The sequence below is a fragment of the Palaemon carinicauda genome, chromosome 7, assembly GCF_036898095.1.
Source record: "Palaemon carinicauda isolate YSFRI2023 chromosome 7, ASM3689809v2, whole genome shotgun sequence".
Taxonomy (NCBI): Eukaryota; Metazoa; Arthropoda; class Malacostraca; order Decapoda; family Palaemonidae; genus Palaemon; species Palaemon carinicauda.
In genome coordinates, this window is record NC_090731.1 from 104,797,455 (window position 1) to 104,804,117 (window position 6,663).

Here is a 6,663-nt window from a genome sequence, read left to right on the forward strand (position 1 = left end):
ATAACTCGACCAGTAGTATTTCAATGGGTGGCTGGTGCCATGACCAACCTACTAAAAGGTACTCTGCACCATTAAATTTTCTATACTTTGCTAAATATAACAAGGAAGTGCATAAAATAAAATGGTGGAAGAAGAAGTTACTCAGAAGAATTGCAAGGGGAAGCCACGTAACAATTTTAATTGAACTAGATATCACACTTTATAAAAAGTACATAAAAAAGGAGCTTAACACAGTTTACATTCCATTAGAGAAGGTACAGCCATTTATGAATTTGCATAGCTCATTTATACAAGACAAGATAAAAAATACTAAAATTTAGATGTTAGGAAAAATAGCAAATATCTGGGGAAAACAGTTAAATGAAATCCAGTGCTAAAATCAGCTATGCCAGATTGCCCCACATCCCAGCAGGATATGTGAAGGGCAATGCCGTGGGAGGAGAATAGTATTTATACCAACCAGCTTCGTCCTCCTGATCAGCTAACTCGTGGATAAGTGAAATTACAGCTCCTCTGGCTCGCTCTCTCCCACCTCGCTGTCTCACTCTCCTTCCTCTTGTTTGGCGGAGTAGACAGTTACAAATCATATTACGCTTGATAGCCAGAGGTCAGTTTGGATTATCTCCCCCATCCTAGCTCGAGTCTCCATCCCATTCTGATTCGCTTTGTAGGTCTACATTGGAATCCTCACTCCCTTCTCACTCTCCAAAATCAAGTTTGCTGTTTGATTCATTCTCAAAGATAATTCTAATCTACTTGAGGCCCTTTTATCGCTTTACTAAAGTCATATTGAGGTTGGGAGTAGTTTGGACTCAATTTAGGACACACATTAGGAAAAAATGGTGGTAAAGTATAAAGGCTACATAGAGGCTATCCCAGGGGTCCTGGAACATGTACTTGAATGCTGCTTGCTGGTCTGGCTCTGGTGAGCACTATAACAGGAGTTTGTGGGTTAGTTAGGTTGCTAATAGGTCTACTTTCAGTAAGTTCCTCAAAGTTAGGATTTTACTCTCTATCTGAGGAAGCAGAGACTATTCAGAGCCAACTATTTGTATCCTCCTGCCCAGTTTGTCCATTACAATGTTCTTTCTGCTTTAAATGAAGCAGGCTGTTAGAGTGATCATTTTTCAGCCCAGTCCCTCATGGATCTCTATTGCTAGCTGCAGAGACACAGTAACTCCTTGCTTGTTTACATATGCCACTACAGTGGTGTTGTTACTCATCAACGCCACCGAGTGACCGATCAAAAGAGGGCAAAAGTGTTGGAGCACAAGGAGAGCTGCTTAAAGCTTCAACACATTGATGTGGCAATGACGATCTTGCTCGGACCATTGTCCTGATGCTAGATAATGATGGATGTGTGCTCACCAACATTCCTTTGGTTAATCCGTGAACAGAAGGAGCTCTGGTGTAAGTATCATAAATGCCTTAAAAGGTTCCTCTCGTTCAGCTACCATTTCAGATAATGTCTCGCACTTCCCCTCAAGTAGAAAAAACACATCCTACTCATATATAACCTTACAGTAAGGTGGAGGCTAGTCAAACCAGCAAAATTTAAAAATACAGTAAGAGGAATAATCTTTTAGATAAAAAGACTTCCTCATGCCTGCCCAAATGTTCATAGGCAGATAAAACACGAATCTACCGAAATGATAAATGCTTAGACATTCATTTAGTTAAGGAGGGAAATTTAACCCTGTTGACACCTTAGTTGCCGCTCATGTAAAGATTCCTGGGCATTCCATTGTAGTTTTAATGGCACTGTCCTCGTGATTCTTATGAATTTACTTCTCGGTGATGAAGTTAATTAGGAAGCCCTCTTGCTGTCATTTCAATCTTTCAAGGGGGCTATTTAGTCTGAAGAATTCGAGATGATACCACTAGTAGGTCACTCAGGATGGGGCACTATTGTTAACACTTCATAGTTGTAAAGTGATGCTAAAGTGAACGGGGACCTCAAATGCACCCATAAACTCAATGGGATAAGGAGAACTGGAGTCTTCTTTATCATCGATAGATTATAGCTATTGAAATGGGTTGTTGTTGTGGCCTCATTGGTAACGTCTCTGTCTGGCGTTTGCCAGACGGGGATTCGAGTCCCGCTCAGACTCGTTAGTGCCATTAGTATCTGCAACCTTACCATCCTTGTGAGCTAAGGTTGGGGGGTTTTACTTCCCGGCTTAATTCAGAAAGGTGAATGTGGAAATGTTTCGGATGTCTACAAAAAACTTTTGGTGATATGTGGGATACAAGAATCTTGGGTAATCTGTCTGTAGAAGCAGACATCTTGAGAGGTGTTTACAAAGAATACATGAAGTAATCTTGTGACTCCAGAGAAATATACCTACAAATAAAACCTAACTGTCTGACATATATAATGATTGTGTGGAAAAGAAAACAGAAGGGCCTTAAAATTCCTAAATTGGCAGAAACTTTGAATGAAGCAAAGATATAAATGCAATAGATGTAAGTTCTACTGTAAAATTTACACTCAGGATTTAAGAAGAATTTGTCCTTGCATGCCATATTTAAAGAAACAGGAACTATACAACATTTCACATGGACATCAAATGCAGCATCATGGAAATTGTACCCGCGTGATATCATGAACATTGAAGGATGTTGATATGAGATGAATGGTAAATTGTGCATTCTAAAAAGCTGATGAATGAATTATTGGTAGGAGGACAGGATTTTAAAAACATTATTATGAGAACTTTTAAGGGAACTTTTATGGCTGTTCGTCAAATGGGGAGGCAACAGACTGAAGAACGGGTAAACATTTTCGATATTGATGTTATAAATTTTACTATATTCTTCCTATGTTATGCATAGCTTCATAAGTTTCATCATTCAAACTTTTCCTCATCACAGATTCTATGTGCTAATTCAGCCAGTATCTCGTCAGTTTCTGAGTAAAACCATTATTTTCCGATTCTGCTGGAACTAAATTGTTGGCAATGAGCCATTTTTACGAGAATTTCTCGATTTAATTGCATTCAATCCAGAAGGTCCCCCTTATTTGCACACTTTCAATAAGGAATCAGGACTTAGTTTTATTAAATTACCCATGTATTTCAATTAGACTAATTTCGATAAAAACAACTTATGTGGAAATTCTTTCCACGCTTTATTTTAGTCACCCCCATTATTCCATTTTTTATTTTTTGTTTGTTATTTTCTAGATTTTACGCATCTCGTTTTTCTTTTGTTTCCTTTGTAACCTTCATTATTATATCCTTAAATATCCATTGCTGCTAACATGTCCATCATTCCCCTGTAATGCTTTACCTTTCATCACCTCATTCCTCTGTAGATGATTTTCTCTCATTTCGTGAGCTCACAGTATATTGCTCTGATGATGCAACCGACTGTCGACAATTTTCAAAGACAGCGCTTGGTTGCGCTCTGTTCCAAATGCTCTTGAAGCTTTGGATGTTTAACCACAATTGGTTTGTATTTAAGTAACTCTTTAATTTACGTAACTCATTGATCTTAGCTTATTGCTATTTACATCTCAGTACCTATTTATAAGTCTGTTTAGCTAGGATTGTTTTCTGTGTTATTGAACAAATACTTAATTTTTTTTGTATTTATATTAATTTTTATAAGCCAGACAGTAGGATTTCTTTATAATTACTTTCCCCTGGAGTTTCAAGAATGATCCTTGTATTTATAAAAAGCACCCTTCAGCAAACCACATACTCATGGAAATTTGAAGAAGAAGCACCCTTCAGCAAACCATGTACTCATAGAAATTTGAAGAAGAAGACTCAACCGGCTCGAACCAGCTCAGCGGCAGGAGGCAGAAGCGTGTGAGCGGCCCACTTAAAAACCAGGAAGCGTGGAAGGCGGACGTAGGCATAGCCTCTTCATCTGAAACGTCGTTTTAACATAGGCGTCGGTTCAACTACCTGTTGGTCAACCATTTACTAACCAACAGTATGTCTTCCTTTGAGCCATTATTCAGAAGATAGACTTATGAAGACAAAACACATCAGTACAGAAGGGAAGATGCACTCTGTTGTTAACAGTTTACAAGATGCTTCCACTTCAACGTCTACAATCAACCTTCAAGAGCGTGAGTACTAATTAACGGTGCTCAACCTTGGCCAAGGTAGTGTCCCTCCCCCTTTTTTTTTCTAGCCTTTATTTAACGATGTGCACATCTAGCTAGGAAGTCATGTTCAAACTGTCTGGTTTAATCATTCGTGGCGTGTCCATTACTATAAGTTGTGTTCCCGTTCCCCTCTATCAAGTTTGAAATATTTCCCCGCGAGGAATGTGTTCAAAGTAGTGAGTGGAACTTTTAGTATTATTTCAGTCTCCATTTTTACTTTCATTGGTTGATTAGTCATTTGATTATTGATTTACGATTTAATTGATTTGACCATTTTCTTAGCATTTTTCATTTTTCATATGCCATGCGGTCTTTATTCAAATTTCAATTAGGTAGTTTTGCTGTTTTTTCCTGTGTCAGTTAGGTGAAAATTCCTGTTGTACTTTGTGGAAATAAACGTCATTTTTAGGTTAAAATTATTAACTGTTTTTAACTTGACCTTTACATTTTGAAATGACTAAATGAATTATCACATGAGGTGAGATATGACTTAAGGGTAAGTTTATATTTACGTCAATCTAAAGCTATCGGTGTCAATCCTTTATTGTAATGTTCTACGGTATTACCTCCCGGTGGTCCTTAGGACGTTTTGACTTTTACAGTACTGCTCTCCCTAACTCTTTGTGAAACTGTCTTTAACGTAACTGATTCAGTCCAACCACACTTGATTGGGATTTACTATTCTGCGCCCTGGAGTAGCGTCTGAACATCAAGGTGATATCGGTGCCGACAGTCCCAGTATAGAATAATCTCTGGACTTAAACGTGTGTAGGGAAAGCAAACCGTCTTCGTTGCGGTTCTCTAGTTTGTCAAGTGTGAGAGTGTTGGCGCTCTATCCTTCAGGCTCGGGTCTGGAAATCAGAAACGGGGAGGCCTTTCCCAGAATTATTTCCCACAACTTACATACTTTCCCTATTTAACACCAAAAAAAAAAGTACATTTTCACCATTCCAAAAAAAAAGTATACGTGATATCAAAGGAACAGGGACTTTACCGCCCCCCCCCCCTTCTCCTTTGATATCAATTATACATTTATGAAAATTACCGTCAAATATAATCTGAAAATTGAAAATCAAATTCAAATTCATTTGTGCGATATAGCCGACTGTATAGAGATTGAGAGTTAGATTTCTAGGTCTGCAAAAATAATAATAATGATAATAACAATAACAATGATAATAATAATAATAATAATAATAAAAATAATAATAATAATAATAGTAATAATAATAATAATGTTGTTAATAACACAGCTAAAATGAGCCAAAACATACTTCGAAGATTTTTTTTCGTAAGCATGCACAGTAGTACACGCTTAAACGTATGGTCAGGGCACCATCCACCCGTTGAGATACTACTGCTAGAGAGTTATGGGATCCTTTGACTAGAGAGACAGTACTACATTGGATCCTTCTCTCTGGTTGCGATTTATTTCCCCTTTGCCTACACATGCACAGAATAGTCTGGCCTATTCTTTATATATTCTCCTCTGTCCTCATCACCTGCCAGCACTGAAAATACCAAACAATTCTTCTTCACTCAAGGGGTTAACTACTTCACGGTAATTGTTCAGTGGCTACTTTCCTCTTGGTAAGAGTAGAAGAGACTCTTTATCTGTAGTAACCAGCTCTTCTAGGAGGACACTCCCAAACCAAACCATTATTCACTAATCTTGGGTAGGACCACAGCCTCTGTACCATGGACATCCACTGTCTTGGGTTGAGTTCTCTAACACACTCGGGCACCCTATTCCTCCCAAATTTACCCACTATTCTATCTCATTTGTCTTATTATAATGTTGTTACTGTTCTTAAAATAATTTATTTTTCCTTGTTGCCTTTCCTCACTGGGCTATTTTCCTTATTGGAAACCCTGGGCTTATAGCATCCTGCTTTTCCAACTAAGGTTGTAGCTTAGCAAGTTATAATGATAATAATAACAATAATTGTGGGTGCGTGTTTAGCTTTATTTTTATTTCCTTTATAGAAGAGTACCATCGAATTAAAAATTTCATTTTCTGTGAATTTATTTCCAACGTTTTCTTTGATTTCATAACATGCGGAATCCTTAGGATTATAAGGACATGCCAAAGATTGGTTTATGGGAAATGTTGGGAGGGAGGAGGAAAGGTAGGGAAAGGTAGAATAGAGAGTTGAAAATAGTAAGAGCCATATCGAAAATGGAATACAACGGAGGGATTAGGTAGAAATATTGGGCCAAATTCAATTTATGTTGTGTATTCCATGGGCGTAGGAATAGGGGGCCGTGGGGGGGGGGGTCCCCCACATTTTGCCGAAAATTTAATGATCTATCTTTACTTCAGAAAATTTTATAAGATATTAAAACTGCATGAATTTAGTAATTCGGAACAGATTCAAACATTAAATTACATGAAATTTAGTAACTCTCCATAAGAATAATATTATCCTTCAAAAGCGATTTCTCCAATACAAAAGGTTTTGTTTACAACATTAATTTCAATCGTAAAAAAAAGAATTATTCCACTTGTGTATATATATATATATATATATATATATATATAT